Below are 21,436 nucleotides of genomic sequence, written 5' to 3'. Positions count from 1 at the left end.
TCCAAGGTTTGGGAGGGATTATATGTACCTCTGTAAGCCTGCCCCATATCCACCTTATTCTCCTAACTACCCAGTGCCATCTTAAGAGCATTAAAGGGCCCCTGCCTACACAATCACCCACGAGAATAAAAATGCAAATTATCGATAAGGCTATATTTATTGGTACAGCAGTGCCAGGCTAATGACAGCTTCCAAGTTCGGCGGCTGCGTCCAGTGAACACACGCACGGATGGGAGTCAGATTCAACTGTACTCTGTGTGCCTGAGGCAGACAGGCATTCCTGCAGTTGTGGGCTCCCATCACGTCCCAAGTGGCCTGACAGCAGTGCAGAGCCAACAGGGGCTTGCCACTTGCTAAGTTCGGCGGCGGGATGCACACGGGAATCGGGACTAATGCTTGGTTGGGGCTGGGCCGCGGGACAGGTTGGCATTCGGTAAGACGGCCCTGCCAGCACCAGTCCAACAACCTTCATCCTTGTGATCCTCCTGTGCTTGGTGCTGCCTAACAGGGATAGAGTCAGTTGTGAAAGGATGAAGAAAGGCCTAAGGCACCAGAAAGTCCTCCTTTTTCTCCTGCACCACACAGTTTTTTTTTCAGCAAGAACACTCAAGAGATTGTGTTGTTTATTTCTGACCTCATCCTGACAATCAGAGAATGGCTGCACTCAGTCGAAGTGATTCATAAACTTGAGGGAACCTTGGTTATCTCCAAAAGACCTGACCAAAAAATTTCACAAAACATGGAAAGCATGGTATATATTTAAATTCAGAGGATTACGATAAATTAACCGCAGGTTGAAAGATCATCTTTGGGAGAAATCCCTCCCTGTTTTTTCTATTTCTATTTCTCTGGACACCCTGTTTCTGTACACCTACTGAACTTTGACTGCTGTGATATGTTAGTTATTACATCCCTCTTAGTCATATTTTCCTAATTTTTCCTCATAATTTGCTTTCTATCCACTTGAACTTGGATCTATATCCATGTTTTCCTGGTTTTCCTGGATGCTAGGAGTGGACTACTTCATTGGAACATTATTGGGCCACAACACAGCCCTGTTCCTGTACAACAGTTTTCCAGACAGTATTCTTAACTAGTTTGTTCATGAAGCCTACTCATTTACCAAACCTTTAATACCATATATTGGTCTATAAACCTGTTATGCATGCTGTTGGCACTTCAATACAATGGTTTTGTGTTTGTCATTGATGATCTTTATGACAATTTCTATATTTATCATACTGTTATCTTTTTTTTTTTTTTTTTTTTATGTATACCGATGCTGAACTTTGTATGTTATTTTATGTAAACAATATATCTCAATAAAATCTTATTGTTCAAAAAAGAAAAATGAGAGAGTTCTGTGCAACTTACCAGGTAAAGGTGAAAGAAAGTTTTTTTTTCCATAAAATCTCCCCAATCCTCTACAACAGTGATGTAAAAAAAAAAAAAAAAAAAAACATTGGGTAAGCTTTGACCTGCGGTTTTTCAATTTAGGAATATGAAACCATATAGACAGCATTACAAGTATAACTTACAGAACTACATGCAGTATCTGCATCATGCTGCATACTGAGAAACCAAAGATAATGCAAAGATGGCTTTGTTTTGATCCTGTACCTTGTGAACATATGGTGTTCATAATGAAACTACATCCCAAAAATAATTTTTGACAAGAGTTATGTTCCTATCTGTTTTTCCTTTACTTTGATCAGTGGATGTTGATGTGGTGCACAGACATCTACTGAAGTTTGCCTGATCAGGTCTTGTTTGGTCAACTGCTTCAAACTACCTTCCAGTCAAATTGGAGCAATGTTCAAATGATTTGTGTTTTCATGTGTTGTCATAAACAGTTGTGTCATTTTATAATTTAAAAGGAACCAAAAGGAGTACAATCAGTTCACATTCAGGCATTTTCCTGAGTTTATATAAAGTATGAGAAAGTAAAGTATTACTACCAATAACTTACTAGAAGCTGTGTCCTCAAATAAATATTTTTTAAACACAGTAAACAGGTTAGGTAGGGTAATTATTGTAAAGACACATTCTGTACAGAAGTGTACAGAATGCTTCCAGGTTGCTGTAGTGTAAAGAACTCACAGTTGAATCTGACAGCTCTAAAAGCTGAAGATTGAAATGGAAAACTAATTTTAAATATTATTTAACTACCAACAACTTGTATAGCAGTAATATACACTATATTGTCAAAAGCCTTTACACGCAGATGAATGTTAATGGCATTCCAGTCTTAGTCCGTAGGATTCAATATTGAGTTGGCCAACCCTTTTCAGCTATTAAAGTTTCAACTCTTCTGGTAAGGCTGTCCACAAGGTTTAGGAGTGTGTCTATGGGAATGTTTGACCATTCTTCCAGAAGCACATTTGTGAGGTCAGGCACTGATGTGGATGAAAAGGCCTGGCTCGCAGTCTCCGCTCTTATTAAACCCAAAGGTATTCTATTGGGTTGAAGTCAGGACTCTGTGTGGGTCAATCAAATTTATCCACTCCAAACCTGCTCATCCATATCTTTATGGACCTTGCTTTGTGCACTGGTACAAATAATTTGGTGGGGGGGGGGGGTTATGGTGTGGGGTTGTTTTTCAGGGGTTGGGCTTGGCCCCTTAGTTCCAGTAAAGAGAACTCTTAAGATGTCAGCATATCAAGACATTTTGGACAATTTCATGTTCCCAACCTTGTGGCAACAGTTTGGGGATGGCTCCTTCCTGTTCCAACATGACTGTGCACCAATGCACAAAGCAAGGTCCATAAAGACATGGATGAGCGAGTTTGGGGTGGAGGAACTTAACTGGCCTGCACAGTGTCCTGACCTCAATAGAACACCTTTGGTAATAATTTTAGCGGAGACTGTGAGCCAGGCCCTCTCTCCAACATCAGAGCCTGACCCCACAAATGCGCTTCTGGAAGAATGGTCAATTATTTACATAGACACACTCCTATACCTTGTGGACAGCCTTCCCAGAATAGTTGAAGCTGTTATAGCTGCAAAGGGTGGGCCAACTCAATATTGAACCCTATGGACTAAGACTGGGATATCATTAAAGTTCATGTGCGTGTAAAGGCAGGTGTCCCAATACTTTTGACAATATAGTATAAGTTATATACATTTTTTACAACAGCTGAATTTTTTAAAATAAGTATGAAGAGAGGATCAATAGATCTTTATGAGGGTCATCTTTACCTCTGTTGCCTAATAGAGAACATACTCAACATCACTTGTGAACATATGAGAATAAGGCTTGTAACTCGTCTGCTAAAATGAAATTCCTTTCGCTACCTTGTTCTTGTAGCAGGAGCTTTGATCCTTTGATATCCAGTGTATGAACATATTAATTTATGCATCAATCTACACCAGCACACCAGACGTAACCATCCAGTAGGAAGCTGTTCACATTAACCTTTTAATCCCAATAAGGAAAGGCAGTCAATCAAGTCATACATTCACACAGTTCCCATTAGACAAAAGGCTTTCTTCTTTCAGAGTTTGCTGAAGTATGACCTTTTATAATTCTTCATAACTGATTTTTTTAGCAATGTTTGAGGCCCATAAGGTTGTGCTCCCAGTGAGATAAATCTTAGTAAGCTACCGTTCCTATTAACTCTTAAGGTATTTACCCCTTACAGAGTGCCTCCTGTGTTTTTATGGAACCCATATGTTTTAGATATCAAATCAATATCTTCCTGTCATTAGATTTTTTTTTTGCAAGAGTAGAAATATGAAACTGTTACAGTTTCAAATATGTGAATCAAATTACTCAGTACAAGAACAATCAAAATATGGCCTGATCACTCAACCTGGCTCTTCATAACCCTGTGGCGGTTCATGAAAAGTTTTACACAAATTGTATAGTGTGGAGATGGTTAGCATGCTCTTCCATGCTGATTTGCACACCTTCTCACTCTTTTTATGTCAAATGCATTTTAACATTTGTTACTGTAATGCACATCAATGCATCTAGATAGTTTTGGTGCAATGTTCTGGCATTCATTCTGAATAGCACCCCATTAAATGTAAAGTTGAGGCCATGTGTATTTTTTGTCTGTTGATGTGCATTGGCAACCCTTTAATAATAAATGGGCTGCCTTAATGCAACACAGGTTAATGTGTGAAGTGTGCGCCACAAATATGTGTAAACGTAGTCATATTGTGTATGTAAACCCTAACAATTACCTCTCTTTAAATACTACCTTTTAGGTGTAATTGGGTTGATTTACTAAATGTAGAGGCCATACACTTATAAAATAAATGTTCAAATATTTAATTAGATACGTTGAAGCTGTGTTCACTTCGAAAACTCAATCATGTGCATGGGAATATATATATAAAAAAAAGAAGAAACAAAAATTTTGCTTTGACATACAGTATATGGACAATTGTAGTGAACGCAGCTGTCAAGTAAACATTTTATATTCCTTTTGCAAATCAACCTCACTGGACTGCCACATCAACCAGAAAATCAGTTGCCACTTTGAAACGTATCTTTGAACACATTATGGGGTTTATTTGCTAAAGCTAGAGAGTGCAAAATTAGTCACAATTCTGCTTAGAAACCAATCAGCTTCCAGGTTTTTTTTGCCAAAGCTTAATTGAATAAGATGAGGTTAGAAGCTGATTGGTTTCCTTTCAGAATTGTGACTAATTTTGCACTGTCTAGCTTTAATAAATAAACCCCTATGTGTCTATTATGTCTTTGGCATATATTTAACTTTTTTTGTTTGTTCAGCAACAGACTTTTTTTTTTGGTATACATAATTATATTTATTATTCACTCATTAGTTATATCTTTATACACAATTTATATATATATATATATATATATATATATATATATATATATATATATATTTATATGTTTTTGATATATATATATATATATATATATATATATATATATATACACATTTTTTTTATATAAAATTTTCTTGTATCCACACTACCCACATTATTATTCACTATTGACATTTAGATGTTTTAATGGGTTCACATGCATCACTTGCAATTAGGAAAATGGTTTACCTCTTTATTTGTACCACCTGTTATCAATTGATAATTTAATTCTTGTGTGTGTATATATTGAGATGTTATACCCATTTTTCTTTGTAATGATTAAGCACACATTGTAGTGTGTGAAACGCGTCTACCTTGCCATTATTTGTCACACTGGGATGTCCAGTCAATAAATCTGGATTTTGGCCTCATCTGCAGTGCAGCCGTTCCTTTTTTCTTTACTGATTATCCACGAAGGCGAGCCGGGGCGTGCACCGGTGTGTGTCATCAGGCTTTCATACCACCTTGAGCAGTGAGTTTCTTTCCTTCGACAGCAACAGACTTTGCTGATGTTCTTTTTTTTTCCCCAAAGGTAGAGTAAATTGTGGTCCACACACACACAGTATATTACCTTTTAGTCTGAAATGAAAATAACTTTTATCCAGGCATTTTTATGTATGCAGCAACAAGTATCTTTAACTCACAGAAACTCAATCTTCTGTGCAGTCAATTTAAATTTGATAATTAATATTCACCGTTGCTGTCAGTTCTGAGGAGTAGCTTGTCACCTAGAAAAAGTTATTGCAAAAGAAAGTCTACTCATATAAGGTTTTCCTTTATATCTGAGCACAATACAGTTAAAGAAAATTAGTAGAGTAGGGTGAGGATGAGTAGACATGAAAGATGCAGATGTATGAAAATAATTATATAATAATTGATACTTAAAATATGCTGAATGCAGGGTTAACCTTTTCCATAGTTTTTGGATTTGTGCAGTCTGCAGTTTTTGGCAGGAAATCCTTTTTGCCTTGGATTTTAAATACTTTATGTCAGCTTACTTTTACATTAGCTATTTTAGGCATTCCTCACAGTTAGGAAAGGAAGCAAATGAGTGTCTCATTGTTGATGATGCCATTATGGCAGCCAGGTAGATTATATTGCAGAAATGACTTGAGTCATCTGCTTTTAATTACAGAGGTAGACTGCTTATTCGTAATGTCTTTGACTATATCATAAGGGACAATACAATAACACTAACACTGTTATCATAGTGCTAGTAGTGGTAAAATAGCAATACAGTATATACACATTAAGCTAAATAAAATGTTGTTTACATCATTGTGAATTGACGTCTAAGAGATGTGAACAGTATGGTATCAGGAAAAGGCAGAATGAGATGAAAATGTGCGGTTTAGGGACTATGGGGTTGATATACTAAAACTTGGAGAGTGCAGCTGTGCATGGTAGCCAATCAGCTTCTGACTTCAGGTTGTTCAAGTAAGCTTTGGCATAACAACATGGAAGCTGATTGGTTTCTATGCAGAGTTTCACCAGATTTTGCACTCTCAGGTTTTAGTAAATCAACCCCTATGTCTCTATGAGATAGCATAAAGAACATATACTACCAAAGTTCTTAAGAAAAAAAAAAGAAAATTCCACGTTGGGTTCCCTATATTCCACTCTTACAACCTGCTGATGAGGAAAGTATTGGTTCTTTGTGAGCTCTGGTAACCATATACCGGTACTCATGAGTTCTAGAATTTGGGGTTTGTTTATCTCTTTTCTGTTCTCCTTTTCATGTATTTCTTCTGCATTTAGCATGTGACTAATTTGTGCAATGTTCTGAATTATACTATAATTTCTATGTTGTACTCTGAAGCCCAGCAAAATGAAGGCAGCCATCATATGTCATTATTTCTGTGCTGCCAGGAAGCAGGGTGTCTGCGGCTTTCAGGCTGTAGTAGGTGCTCCTGCTATTGCTGCATGCAGCCTGCCTGTTCAAGTTGTCAGCATTGTCAGCGGCTGGCTGGTGTGGCTTCTCACTTGTGAAAGCCACTGACAGGCCCATTTTACACCTATCAGCCACTAGGATCGTACTTAGGTCACCTTGCAGAGTGATCCAGCTTGACTTTAGGGGACAGAGCCACTGTACAGTTTTAGTAAATCAACCCCTTAGTTTCCTTTTTCATGAATGATTAATCACTCTTTATTTCAATAGAATATAAGAGAGTTGCAGCAAGTGAAGCAGTTTAATTGAATTTTAGTGTTGATGGTGGAATAGATAGTAGACATTGTGTTGTAGTGGCCATGGCCCATGGGAAAGGTAGTAGGTAAGTAAAATCAGTCCCTATTATAAACTATATTACTTGTTTCTAACTGATGTAGGAAACAAGGACAAAGTGGTGACGGATAGTGCATGGAATATAGTGTTATTGAAGAAGACCACCAACTGCAACATATCACCAATAATACCAAACAGTTCAAGTTAGGAATGCCTTTAAAATGAGTTGCTCAGGTCAGAAACGTGTTATGCAGCTTCAACAGCTTTAGCCTCTCAGTGTGTCAGACAAGTTTCAGTAAGAAAGCTTAGGGAATGAAGGCTACAACACCTGGCCTGTGAATGTTGGTGATGAATTCATCACTATGTTCAATGTACTATATGTATAGGTAGGTCTAAGCCATGCTCATCAAGGAAAATGTTGACAGTCAAACTACATGCAAAGCTTTATTATGACATTTTAAGGAGCCGAGTGGACAGTCAAGCCATTGTCCCTCGTCCTACCTCCCTTGTCCTATGTTGCTGCTGTTGCCTAGGGTGCCTTGTCTCCTTCAGTAGAGATCAATAAAATTATGAAAAGAATGATTGGTTGTGGTCCATGTAAAAATGTAGGTTCCCATGGAATTTTAATGGTAATGTGAACAATATTCAACAAAAGTACAACAAAAACACATCACAGCTTTATTACAATAGTATAAATAAAAAGCACATAATCGGCTGTGGTCGTAAAATTACATATTTGCTGGTAAGGAACAAATATACATGATACCTATATATCATGTATCATGTATAAACTGAACCACACCAGACCATATGCCCTCAACATGGGGGGATGGGTGCTTTGGGGCAGGGGGGACTCTGCCCCCCACCCCCAAAAAAACCTTGTCCCCGTGTTGTTGGGATCAAGAGCCTCTTCCCAACAGCCCTGGGCTGTGGTTGTTGAGGTCTGCGGGTGGGGGGCTTATCGGAATCTGGAAGCCCCCTTTAACATCATCCTGCCCCCCCCCCCCAGGGAATGAGTTTTGGGCACATAGTACCCCTACCCATTCACCAAAAAAAAAAGTAATAAACAAAAGAGACAGTTTTTGACAAACCCTTTATTAAAGAAAAAAGAATTGTGTCCCTCAATGTAAATCCATTGGCAATCACGCCACCCTGCTGGACCCGAAAAATGAAAAAAAGGAATGTTCCCACCTCCTGGGAGGCCTCCTGCCAAATGCCTCCTCTGTGCTTTGACATTTCTTATATAGACCCGGGGCCACCTCCCCCTTCTGACATCACAGACTGGTGCATGCTAGGCATTGGGCATGTGACATCAGAAGGGGGCGCCACCCCTTGCTTATATAAGGAATGTCAAAACGCAGAGTGGGCATACAGCGAGAGACCTCCCAGGAGGCGAGAACGTTTTTCATTTTTTTTATTTTTCGAGCCCGGTGGGCGGGGTGATTGACGATGGATTTACATCGAGGGACACTATTTTTTATTTTTTAATAAAGGATTTGTCAAAAACTGTCTCTTGTGTGTACCTTTTTGGTGAATGGGAAGGGGTACTATGTACCTGATACCCATTCACATAGGGGGATTGGGATCTTGGGGCCCCATGTTAAAGAGGAGCCCCCCTGCCTGCAGACCCAGACAACCAAAGCACAGGGTTGTTGGGAACAGGCCTTTGTCCCCATCAACATGGGGACAAGGTACTTTGAGGTGGAGGCCCCAGGGCATCCATCCCCCCCCATGTTGAGGGCATGTGGCCTGGTATGTTTCAAGAAGGGGGATGCTTGCTTTCCTGATCTGCCAGGCAGCATGCCCAGGTCTGGTATGGATTTTGAGGGGGGCACCATGCTGTTTTTTGTTTTTTTTTGGCATGGGGTTCCCATTCTCAATCTATACCAGATTGGAGGGGCCTGGTATGAACCAGGAGGGGGGGGGAGCAGCACCCCTCGCCGTTTTTTTCTTTATTTATTTTATTGGCACTTTTTTTTGTTTCAGCTGTCAGCGCGGAAACCCATTGGCAGCTGATGACTCATTAGTTGTTAAGGAAGCTGCAGCCAGCTTCCTGGCCCTGATCCTTTAAACCAGCGTATCCTGCGCCCTAATTGGGCAAAGCTTTCCCCAATCAAGGAGCAGAATGCAATACACCCTGCAAATTCGGGTATTCAAAGAGCGGTCAAACAAGTAAATGTTTGACCCGAACTCATGCCCATCCTTATTTTATTATCAAGGTGATACATTACATTTAATATTAGACTGCCTGTGTCTTTATTTTGCTATTTGTACTTTTAAGCATTTTTCAAGTATTCCTTAAAGTAATTGTAAAGGCATGAGATTTTACTATAACTGTTTTGGGAGACAGTTAAATCAATGGCCATAGTTTACCTTTAAATGCCCATCCCTGATGCCTGGTACACACAATAATGTTATCGGACAAATAATCATACGGTTTTTTTTTGCATGCTATTCTCACATCATAAAAGAAGAGGTTACTAAAGTAACAAAAATTCTTATACAACAGAATAAAAATTTGGAAGTGATGTAACGTATTGTATTTGTATTGTATTTTCGGACGACAAAAAATTTTACGATCTGGTATCGTATGAGAAACATTTTCGTGCTTGTCCCATAATTTTGCCTGAATTGTCCTGTTTGGCTCTCAAAAGCAGCGTACTAACAATCAGATTATCGTATGATCGCTTTAAAAGCAATATTTTTCATATGATTTTCTGATTGTGTGTACGGGTCCTAATTTCGTATGAATTGTCATGATCGGTTCCCGTCCTGTAGACACAATCAGAAAATTGTATGAAAAAAATCCCTCTTTTGAAGCAATCGTACGATAATCTGAGCATTAGTACACTTTCGTAGCATTATAAAACATATAATTGCTGCGCTAAAATATAATAAAAATTCAGTATGCGAAAAGCAGCCAACACAAATCTTTAGAACAGAAAGATCAATAATAATAAAAATACAAATGTGGCGCTAATCTGGTAGCTATAATCAAAGAAATGTCCTTGATATGTGTGGATAAAAAGCAACAGTTCAAATTCTTTCTCGTACATAAACAAAAAACTTCACAAAGAAGGGAAGATATGTGAAGATCCTCAGCAAGGGAGACCACCACCAGGCACCCGCACACACTGATCCTTACCAGATCACATTGACCCTCATCACAAAGGTCAAAAAACGCCCATAGTACAAGCACTGGAAAGCCGGGATCATTCACTCCTCCTCCTAGGAAATCTTCCACCAAGCGGACAGTCCTTAGGTCCTTACAGGGTCCCCATGTGAGGAAACAAAATGCCAACACATAGTGTACACTGCTATGAAGTTTATTGCTCCCCAAGGATAATAAATACACTTACAGGATAGCCGCACTTAGAGAGCGTTGCTTTATCCACCTCCGAGTGGTCGGGTGCTCGCGCATCCCACCAGAAATATGGCCGCCGTGTCTCTTCCTGGTGTGGCGTGCGTCGCCACAGGCTCCACCCGACGCGTTTCGTCAGAGTTGATGTCGTCTAGGGGTGTGGTCCTGCGGCGTCAGCGCCATATATATAGGATCGAGACGGGCGGAAGTTATTCAATTCACCAACACCCGGAAATGGCCTGCTTGCGCTCCATCACCCGGATGTGGGAATTTTAAGAACAAGGCATAGAGGCATAATACCCCCAACATTCCGATCACCACATAACATGGGATCGAATTAAACAAAAAAGAAGAACAAAAGCCTTTTACATATTAGACTTTAATGACGTTAATTCCCACCATTAAAAGTCAACACGCCAATTAGTCGGAGAACAGAGCGCCATCTGGTGGTCGCATTTCAGACCACAGGAGGGGGAAAGAAACAGCACTCTCTTCACATTGCGGAAAAAAACAGAATATAAAAACAACATTAAAATAAATCAAATTTAAAACAGTTGAAAAAACTGGAAGAACTAGAAAGTAAGGATGATTCTTAAATCTACCCAAAATAGGTCAAAACACAATATCCACAAACTGGGGAACATAGTAATGGGACTATATCAGGAATTGTTAATGAACGCATTCAGATCCCATTCTATGTTCAGACCCAATGGGGTATAGGACTTAAGCCTATATATCCAGCTAGTTTCTAGCTTGGATACCCCCCGGGTCATATTACTACCTCCAGTTTTTGGTGAATCTGTCTATCCCAAGGAAAATGGTTCCCTTTGGATCCCTTTGATGGCACTGATCATAGTGTCTCGAGACACTATGTTTCGGGAACCCCTTGACTATGTTGGCCACATGCTCCTTTCGTAGCATTAGTAGCTTTCGATAGCCGATCACGGCAATTCATGCAAAATTATCAGATGGCACGAAAATATTTCTCGTACAATACCAGATCGTACCATTTTGGTTTAATCAGTACAGTTGTCATTCGAAAAGACAATGACAATGAAAATACAATAGGTTGGTTACAATACAAAGATTACATAATTTCAGAATTTTAATTCTGTCGCATGACAATTTTTGAAACTTTAATAACCTCTTCATTTTCAGTGTGAGACTAGCATGCAAACAAAAACGGACATCATTCGTCTGATAATCTCATCATGTGTACTAGGCAAGTTATCAGAACCCCAAACTTGGCTAAAGGACAAAAAAACAGGTGCAAAATGAACGTTCCCAAGAACTGAATGGAGATTGAGATGCAAATAGCTAGGAGACACAGGACTCAACAGTGAGACATTTTTGGAAGAGGCTGTACAGTACAAGCCATCGCACAGGGAAGAACAGGGAATAGGTAAATTTGGGGATCGTCAGGGGCTCTAGTAGAGGACATCAGAGCATACTAAGGTCACTAAAAGTGCATTTACCATTTAATGATGCAAATCTGTCTATTAGTAGTAGGTAAATATGCTAAATCATACTTGCACTATTCACACACTTTTAAACTTGCTGCTTGAGATAAGGTCCTCCCTTTTGATAACCTTTGTTCCTATGGACAGTAGAAAAACAGTTTATTAAGACTATTGTTTGGGCCTAAACCACTATTTTGGACAATACAAAGAATGCATTCATTTACAGTTCATTGTTTTATTTGTCAACTTATTAATTTTTAACTATTTTTATTTGAATAAAATACTTCTTCTGGAATGTTCTACCCAAATACACTAAACCATACATGTTTTACCATTTTAAATGACACTACTAAGAATGATTGAAGATTTTATGGCACAGTAATTTTATCAGTTAATGCTATCTAAGACAGCTGTAAAGGTTTCCATATGATTTCCGAAAAGATTGTTTATTTTCCCAGTTTGTTTTAAATGATTTAACAAACTAAATTTTGGTACCTAAAATAGAAAAAGTAACTTTGCTCTCTCTTGAGGTAACCACTGGCGATAAATGGTGAATAATGAGGAACAGAGAATTGCAGTTTACGCAGTTTTACTCCAGCAGTCCATAAGCTTTTCATTCAAAGACTCAGAAAAAGAGAAAATAATTACACAATTTAAATTACAGATTCTGATGACTACAGACGAACAAAATGATTCATGTGAATTGACCACAAAATGACATGAGGGCATTACTAACAAGTGTAAGAAGTGAGGTTTATCCCAATACATTAAAGATTCTTTATTTTGAGAGCTGTGTAGTAGCTTTTCACATGGTTATGAAGTTGATTAACAAGTTTGTTTAAAAAGGATTGGATTTATTTAAGAAAAATAAAAAATTATATATATATTTGCAGTTTTACACAGTAAAATGTAGTTCAAGGGAATTAGCTAGCTACATTGGAGGATCAAGAAGAAATATTTTCCCCCGTTAAACTCCTTTGGACTACCCTTAACTTTTTTTTTTTTTTTTCATCTTCCAGATCAACTAAGAAAGAGGATTCTTATTATTTATGATTGAACTCAATAGACATGTATTTCTTTTTATTTTATGAATATTAAATTAAATTAAATCAATTAAGTAACTGCAACTTTTATGTGGGAATATACTCACACCAGACCCCAGAGTCTTCTAAGAATCAAGACTTTTTTAGGAGTTAAAGGTCTCTAAGTTTTCTTAATGTTTTACAGGGGCTGCTGAGAAGTGACAGAGGAAGCAGAGAACATAAATCCTCTGCTTGCTCATCACATCACAGCCATTCCATAGAGATATGGGAGAAAGGTAATGTTTGTATTGACTTCACTGGCAGCTTCTCACTGAGCTTCAAGGAGAACTCGAGAACAGCACCTCCACCACCCATTGCAGCCTTTTATCCCACTGTACACTGTTGATAAGCCATAATAGTTATAGTTTAATTTAAAAAAAATACAGTACACCTGTATTTGGCTTGATCCATATAGTAGAAAAACATTCCTTAATTGTGTCCAACATAGGCACATTCGTTTGTAGATGCAAAATGTTCAAAATACCCAGTTTTCATCCTCTATGATGCTTTAGTGCATGACAAATTATTAGACTACTTTTAAAATGACTGTCTGTTTTTCTTTTTTTTTAAACACTGTTAGTTCCCAGTCCCACCTGAATTTCATCAGGTAATAAGCTTTTGTTTGAGCTCATGCTGAAGCAAATTACAGGTCACTTTTGGGTCATATTTTTTCTAACTGTGTAAAGTAAGTACAAATTAACTTCTCCCCCAGCACTTTTGCTCTACACGTTCATCATTTCTGTAAGATCTGTACTAGACAAGCTTGTGAACAAGAGAACTGTTCAGAATCATGCAATGCTGTTTTTTGCAAATATGTCAGCTTTTTTTCTACCAATATTGGAACATTGACCTTAAAGGAAACTTGTCATTAATATGAAGAATGCCATTGCTTAGCTCTCTTTCTGAAAATGCTACTTGTTTGCCTCTCATGTTGAATCACTTGCTTCAATACTTTAAGTCACTGACCTGGAGCTAGTAAACAGATTGGAATTTTTTTACTTTTCTCTTTTTTTATTCAGATCTCTATTTTTGCTGTGGGTCAGTGGCTTAAAAGTACTGAAGTCACTGGACCAGCATAAATGTGTATGACCAATTCTGGAATTCTTGAGTGCTGGTTTTGTTCCACTAAGGCTGGTCATAAGCATAATAATAAATGATTGATAGGTCATTATTTTTTTTGTCAATTAATGCAAATCAGTGATCAAAATAATAATATTAACAAAACCCACGTTAGGTAGAGGCTTATCATAAAAGTGATAAAAGTGATATAGTATTACTTACAAGAATTGTCTTGTAAGTAATACTATATGCGCAAATTAAATCTTTTATGAAATGGACTTCACTATGTCGGTTATTCATTTAGCTGGAGACCTAAAGACCCTTTGCAAGGCGATACCCAGTGATAGCGTGGCAACAGCGAACAGGTGGAATAAGGACTCATCTCACCAAATATAAGCCTTTCTGACCCCCAGACTGAAAAGCTGAGGGTCCATTGTTTCCGGTGAGTGGGGATTCGGGGGGGGGGGGGCACATAACAAGAGAAGTCTTAGCTTCCCTGTGACTTCCATCTAGTATACAGCAAGTCTCAGATGACCCTTGTGTAGCTGCACAGTCTTCACAGATGGTACTTCTACCACTAGTGCAGCTACATTTTGACAGAAATAACTTTTAAATCAAAACAATAATTTTCATGATATGAGCTACTTTTCTGTTTCAGAGCTGTTGCAGTACAGCTTCAAGGCAGAAAGTGGCAGAAAGAGGACTCAAAGATAAACCACTTTTCCAGTGGAACTTTTGACAGTCTTCAAAAGCCAATAATATTAACTCGTTACCTTGGGTTTTGTTGTACACCTGCTCGCACTATACACTAGGCCGAAACCTCCAACAAATTGGTGTGGTAAAAAGGATGAGGTCCCAAAATGGAGCCAATGTGTACTCAGCAGAGGCACCCATTAAGTAAAAAGGTGCTACCAAGTGGATTATTCAGGAAGATCAGTATTTATTGACCATAAAAACAGTTTGAATTATTATTGACCCATTTATTTTGGCTCTTTTGTGGCCACTTCATAAGCAAAAGGTGCAGAAGAAGTGGCCATTATGAGCCACAAAATGTGTTGATGGTGTTTTAACCTGTTTTTTTTTTCTTTTTTTTAACCAAACATTGGTTCCATTTTGGGGCCTCATCTGTTATACCATTGTTTACTGGTTCTGATCTCATTCTAGCACAGTGAAAGAATTTCCATAAAACTCTGATGAGCATTGAGTGTAACCACCCACCCTCTGTGTGGAGACAGTCATATTCTCCACATGTGTTAAAATAGGGTACTTGACCCTAGGACGGGTATCCAGCAACCTTATGAATGTGAGTATACACTTTTGCCATACTTTTTACATACATACAACTGAATAATATTCCTTGATGACTCTCTCTCCTGGATTTTTATCCTTCTTTTTCTCCTTGTATCTGCTCAAATGCGTGTAGCACTTTTTAAAATAAGTGAAAAACTATTTTAATAAGACAAAGAGAAAAATTTACTAACTTGTAGCATTTGAAAGTTATAGTTTATTGTTTTGCCTATTGCACACCTTGGAATTTTATCTTTATAAATACTCATTTGTATGCAAAGGTTTGTTTATTGTTCACTATCACAGATAAAAAGGTAAACTTTGAACAATCCTTTGCAGCTACAACAGCTTCAACTCTTCTGGGAAGGCTGTACACAAGGCTTAGGAGTGTGTCTTTGTGAATGTTTGACCATTCTTCCAGAAACGCAATTGTGAGGTCAAGCACTGATGGAGACGAGAACGTCTGGCTCGCAGTCTCTGTTCTAATTCATCCCAAAAGTGTTCTATCGGGTTGAGGTCAGGAATTTGTGCAGGCCAGTCAAGTTTCCTCACCACAAACTCACTGTCTTTTTATTGACCTTGGCTTTGTGGATTGATCCAAATCATTTGGTGGAGGGGGGCTTATGGTGTGTGGTTGTTTTTCAGGGGTTGGGCTGGGCCCATTAGTTCCAGTATAGGGAACTCTTAAGGCATAAGCATACCAAGACATTTTGGACATTTCATGCTCCCAACTTTGTGGGAACAGTTTGGGGATGGCCCCTTCCTGTTCCAACAAACTATGTCCATAAAGACAAGAATGAGCAAGTTTGGGGTGGAGGAACTTTACTGTCCTGCACAGAGTCCTGACCTCAACCCGATAGAGCACCTTTGGTAATAATCAGAGCAGAGACTGTGAGCCAGGTCTTCTCATCCACATCAGTGCCTAACCTCACAAATGCGCTTCTGGAAGAATGTTCCAACATCCCCATAGACACACTCCTTAAAGCGGTGTTCCACCCTGGGAATACTTTTTTTAATAAAAATACCCCCGGGACAGTCAGGGCTAGTACATTCCACAATGGCTAGCCTCTGATCTGTCCCGGGTTGCACTTACCTTTTAGGAGAAATACTTACCTTGAAAAAGTATTGTCCAGCGCTGCCATCTCAGGTGTGGGCAGCTTGAAGCCACGCGATCCTCTTCTGCGTCCTCTTCCTTCTTCTTCGGTCCCACGATGCACTGCACCGGCCCCGCCGTCACTCCCGGGGTGCGCGCGCGTCATCCCTGCACAGCTTCTGGGCATGCCCAGAAGCTGTTTAGAAGGGAATAACGCTCGCGCACCGGAACTGACATCGGGGCCGGTGCAGGCGCATTGATTCCTGGGAGCGATGACGTTCAGCTCCCAGGAATCATTGCAAAAGCCAGGAAGTGACGAATCGCCGTGGCCACCGAGGGGAGGAAGAAGGAAGTAAGGTAAGCATATTTTCTCTACAAGGTAAGTAGAAAAAAAAATTGCGATTATCCATTTGTTTTTCAGGTGACCCGGAGCGAGAAGATGGAGGTAAGTATAAATTTAGGGTGGAACTCCACTTTAAACTCGTCACTGCTGCCTCATCAGTGCCCATCATTGCAGGAAATGACAAAAACTAAATTTTTCGGATTTTTTTTTTTTAGCAAAAAATAAAAAACCCAGCAGTGATTAAATACCACCAAAATAAATCTCTATTTGGGTGAAAAGAATTTTAGAAATTCCATTTTGGTATCGTTGCATAACCGCACAATTGTCATTCAAATTATGACAGAGCTGAAAGCTGAAAATTGACCTGGGCAGGGAGGGGGTAAAAGTGCCCTGTATTGAAGCAGTTGATAAAGGTAATCCCTGGTTGACCTAGCATTTTATATTTGTAACCACATTATAGACTATGTGAGCAGCACATTAGCTAAGTGATTGGCACTTCCACCTGGCAGCACTGGGGTCGTCAGTTTGAATCCCAACCAAGGCATTACCTGCATGGAGGTTGCATATTCTCCCTGTGAAGGAGCGAGTTTCCTCCAGGTACTTCAGTTTCCTTCAACACTACAAAGACATAATAGTAGGTGAATTGACTCCTGTGCAAATTGGATCCTTGTATGTGTATGTATGAATGTAAGCTAGGGACCGTTGATTATAAGCTTCTTGAGGGCAGGGACTGAAGTGAATGTACAATATACACTGCTCAAGAAAAAAAGGAACACTTTGGAAACACATCAGATCTCAATGGGGAAAAATATCATGCTGGATATCTATACTGATATGGACTGGGTAATGTGTTAGGAGCGAAAGGATGTCACATTGTTTGTTGGAAATGAAAATTATCAACCTACAGAGGGCTGAATTCAAAGACATCCCGAAAATCAAAGTGACAAAAATGATGCAGCAGGCTAGTCCATTTTGCTGAAATTTCATAGCAGCAACTCAAAATGTTACTCAGTAGTTTGTATGGCCCCCACGTGCTTGTATGTATGCCTGACAACGTCGGGGCATGCTCCTAAAGAGACAACTGATGGTGTCCTGGGGTATTTCCTCCCTCATCTGGACCAGGACATCACTGAGCTTCTGAACAGACTAAGGTGCAACATGGCGGCATCTGATGGACTGAAACATAATGTCCCAGAGGTGTTCTATTCGATTTAGGTTAGGTGAGCATGGTGGCTATTCAATGGTATCAATTCCTTCATCCTCCAGGAACTGGCCTCATACTCTTGCAACATGAGGCTGGGCATTGTTGTACCCCAGGAGGAACCCAGGATCCATCGCACCAGCGTAGGGTCTGATAATGGGTCAAGGATTTAACCCCGATATTTAATGGGAGTCAGGGTGCCATTGTCTAGCCTGTAGAGGTCCGTGCATCCCTCCATGGATATGCCTCCCGAGACCATAACTGACCCACCACCAAAATGGTCATGCTGAATAAAGTTACAGGCAGCATAACGTTCTCCACAGCTTCTACAGACCTTTTTACGTCAGTCACATATCCTCAGGGTGAACCTGCTCTCAGTTGTGAAAAGCACAGGGCACCAGTGGCGGACCTGCCAATTCTGGTGTTCAATGGCAAATGCCAATTGAGCTCCATGGTGCCGGGCAGTGAGCACAGGGTCCACTAGAGGAAGTTAGGCCCTCTGGCCACCCTCATAAAGTCTGTTTCTGATTGTTTCTGACATTTACACCAGTGGCCTGCTTGAGGTCATTTTGTAGGGCTCTGACAGTGCTCATCCTGTTCCTCCTTGCACAAATAAGTAGATACCAGTCCTGCTGATGAGTTATTGACCTTCCACGGCCCTGCCCAGCTCTGCTGGAGTAACTACCTGTGCTGGGAGACACAGCAAACCTTCTGGCAATGGCACGTATTGATTCCTGGAGGAGTTGGAGTGTCTGTGCAACCTCTATAGGGTCCAGGTATTGCCTCCTGCTACCAATAGTGACACTGACCTAGCCAAATGCAAAACTAGTGAAAAGCATTCAGAAAAGATAAGAGGGGAAAAATTGTCATTGGCCTCCCCCTGTAAAACAATTCCTGTTTTGTAGGTTGACTCATGGTTGCCCATTTAGTGCACCTGTTGTTAATTTCATTAACACCAAAGCAGCTGAAACTGATTAACAGCTGCTACTTAACTGACCAGATCAATATCCCAGGAGTTTAAGTGACTTGATGCTATACTCTGATTAAAAAGTGTTCCTTTCATTTTTTTGAGCAGTATATAGGTAAAGTGCTATGTAAATTGTCCATGCTATATAGGTACCTGTAATAAATAAATATTCAGTTGTTCTAGGACCTGCATACATTTTCAAATCTGATGACAGAGTTATATGTACATTCCAAACAGATGTTTGTCAAATTGTCATACCCAGCTAAAGTTCTCATTTATTTTAGTGAAACATCCAATAATCATAACTGCATTAAAAATGTGTCACAAACCGCAGGATTATAGTTCTTTCCACAGACATTTCCAATAATAACAATAATGTGAGGAATTTATCCCACAAATATAGTTTTGCACTTTGTGGCTTTTCTCCAACCTATGCCACGTGAATAGCTGCTGTGAAGCAGCTGTTTGTGATTAGAAATGAATGGACATCTATGGAAGAGTTAGGTGTAAAGACGATTGATATGAATAATCCTACTGTGCTTGAAACATTCACCTGATAAATTAGTTCCGACCATTTTCCAACAACAAAGTTTGATACTAAATACTGACAGTGAGCAATATAGACAGGAGGTGCGAAAGGAGCTGAAAGAACTGATGTTATCACTACAGATAGTATAAATAATGTCTCCCTGAATCTGGCAAAGCATTTGTACAGATCAGAATATGGAACGTGTGCATAAAACCCTACATTTAACTGAAGAAATAGCTAACCTATTTCAATTTTTTTGAAATATATTTGGCTTAACAAAAACTATTGCTATCAAATCAAATGAGCTAAAACGGTGTTCATGGGTATACATGTAAAGCACCTTTCTCACAGCCTGTGAACCAGTTTATTTTACTTTGTGTTTCTGTTTTAAAACACATTTCCAAACCATCTCTGAATAAAGTCTTCCAATGCCCCCTGACCATATTTTAGGTGGGCCATTGGAAGTATACCACATTTGTCACATGTGCACCTTCCATGAAGGTGAGATAACCATTTTATCTTGGACAATGACACTTAATGAGGAAGAGGCAGATTTGAAATGAACATTGATGGCAGCATGTTTTTTTCCAAACAGCTCCAGTCAAGTTAAATGCCTACACCAGCACCATCATTTATTTCCCTCCTGCGTGGACACACAATTTTTTAACATAGTTATATTTAAACCCAGCTCCAGCATTACAGATTTTGTATTAATATAAAAAAGAAATGTACCTGCGCCCTTAAAAAGCAGCGTACTCCTAAACTTCTGGTAAGTACAGAAAATAATAAAAACAAAGGGAGTCGCGCTAAAATATCGGACAGAAAATATCTGGCCACATGCTTCAAATAATTAGCACCAATCTAACAGAGTCATGAAGTGTAAAATGAATGGCACTGATATGTCAAGTAGGGATGATCGAACTGTTCGGGTCGACCATCGGTTCCACCCAAACATTGGCTGTTCAAGGTTCGGCCGAATTCCGAACATTTTGCTGAAAAAGTTCGGAATTCGACAACCAGAGCCGACCAAAATGCAATGGTACAGGAAATGGGCTTTAAAAGCCTGTGATTGGACCAGAACCATCAGTAAAAGCCAATTGAGGGGGCAGGAGAATGCATGGAATGTGATTGGAGTGACTAGGGGGTCCATAGGCCAATCATTAGTGAATACGCCCCCCAGTATATAAGATAGCCCCCGCCAAATTCCTAGCATTGTAATACAGGGACATGGAAGAGAGTGGAAGCAGTTCTGTTACTTCTGCTACAAAGTGTCATTTAGCAATTTTTAGTGTGAGGAAAGGGATATCTAGTGTAGTTAGGGTGCTATTTTCCACTATAGTTAGTTTTAATAATCTAGTTTCTGCAGGGAAAGTTTTAAGTGTAAGGGGACCGTAGTGTAGTGTAGGGTTAACTGACTCTGACTGCTATGGCAGGGTAACAAAACCCTTCCATATCAGGGTGACCGCTATAGAGAAAAGATTGTTTCTCTTGTGTCACATTCAGAGCAGGGATATGGCTTCTCACCGGTCAGCTTGCTTTTTGGCTGCAGGCGTTTATAGGGCTTTTTTGAGGAGATGTTTGGAGTAAGGCATGACATCTGAACTTCTGTGTAGGGGCATATATACATACACCCATGTCTGTATATATACACATACACATATATAGGTGTGAAAGGAGCAGAACACTATACTTGTGCTAATGAAATAATGAACACCAATATGTCTCCGCTCCTATCACACCTATATATGTGTATGTGTAAAACACATATAGTGTGTGTGTGTGTGTATATACCCCTATACAGAAGTTCAGATGTTTTGCCTGCCTCCAAAGACCCACAAAAAATGCCAAAAAAACGCCTGCAACAACACATCTGGGCATTTTTTTTTTGGCGCAGGCATTTTTTTGGGCATTTTTTGTGGGTCTTTGGAGGCAGGCAAAACATCTGAACTTCTGTATAGGGGTATATGTGTCAAGATCATACAGTTGGA

The sequence above is a fragment of the Pelophylax lessonae genome, assembly GCF_965119305.1.
Source record: "Pelophylax lessonae genome assembly, chromosome: 1".
Taxonomy (NCBI): Eukaryota; Metazoa; Chordata; class Amphibia; order Anura; family Ranidae; genus Pelophylax; species Pelophylax lessonae.
Note: the sequence above shows the minus strand (reverse complement) of the source record.